The sequence below is a fragment of the Trypanosoma cruzi genome (genome assembly GCF_000209065.1).
Source record: "Trypanosoma cruzi strain CL Brener chromosome Unknown tcruzi_1047053446743, whole genome shotgun sequence".
Classification (NCBI taxonomy): domain Eukaryota; phylum Euglenozoa; class Kinetoplastea; order Trypanosomatida; family Trypanosomatidae; genus Trypanosoma; species Trypanosoma cruzi.
Window position 1 is genome coordinate 272 of NW_894718.1, and position 536 is coordinate 807.

Sequence of the window (536 nt, forward strand, 5' to 3'; positions counted from 1 at the left end):
TGTCGCTTCTTCACCGGGCCGGGGCGGGCGGTGGGTGGGCTCTCCGAGCGCGCGGGCGCCGCAGCAAAAAAGAAAAATTACTGACGCAGTTTCCGCGCCACATGTGGGGAAGCGAGGCGTCCGGAGGCTTCATGGCAAAATCCGGAAAAGGGCCTGCGGAGCTTCATTTTTAAATTTGTTCTTGCCTTTTTTCCTACCGTTTTTTTTTCTATTTTCATCATCTCCCGCGGCTCTTCCGTGGCTTGCCTGTCGCCGGCGGGCGGGCGGCTGCGCATCGCGTGGCGCGTCGCCGGGTACGACCATACTTGGCCGAGTGCACCACATCCCGTCCGATTTGTGAAGTTAAGCGGCCACAGGCCTCGTTAGTACGGCGATCAGTGATGGCGCTGGAACCCGGGGTGCCGTACCCTTCCCACTATTTTTTTTTTTTTCCGCCACCGCGCGCCGCCAGTCGCTTCTTCACCGCGCCGGGGCGGGCGGTGGGTGGGCTCTCCGAGCGCGCGGGCGCCGCAGCAAAAAAGAAAAATTACTGACGC

General features: G+C 60.8%; 1 non-coding gene across 1 annotated transcript; it reads right to left on the reverse strand.

Annotated features, from left to right (window-relative positions):
• Positions 1–291: 291 nt before the first annotated feature.
• Tc00.1047053446743.10 lies at positions 292–401 on the reverse strand. The gene has a single exon (XR_008254503.1). It is a non-coding gene; the product is annotated as a 5S ribosomal RNA (M5) (ribosomal RNA).
• Positions 402–536: the final 135 nt, after the last annotated feature.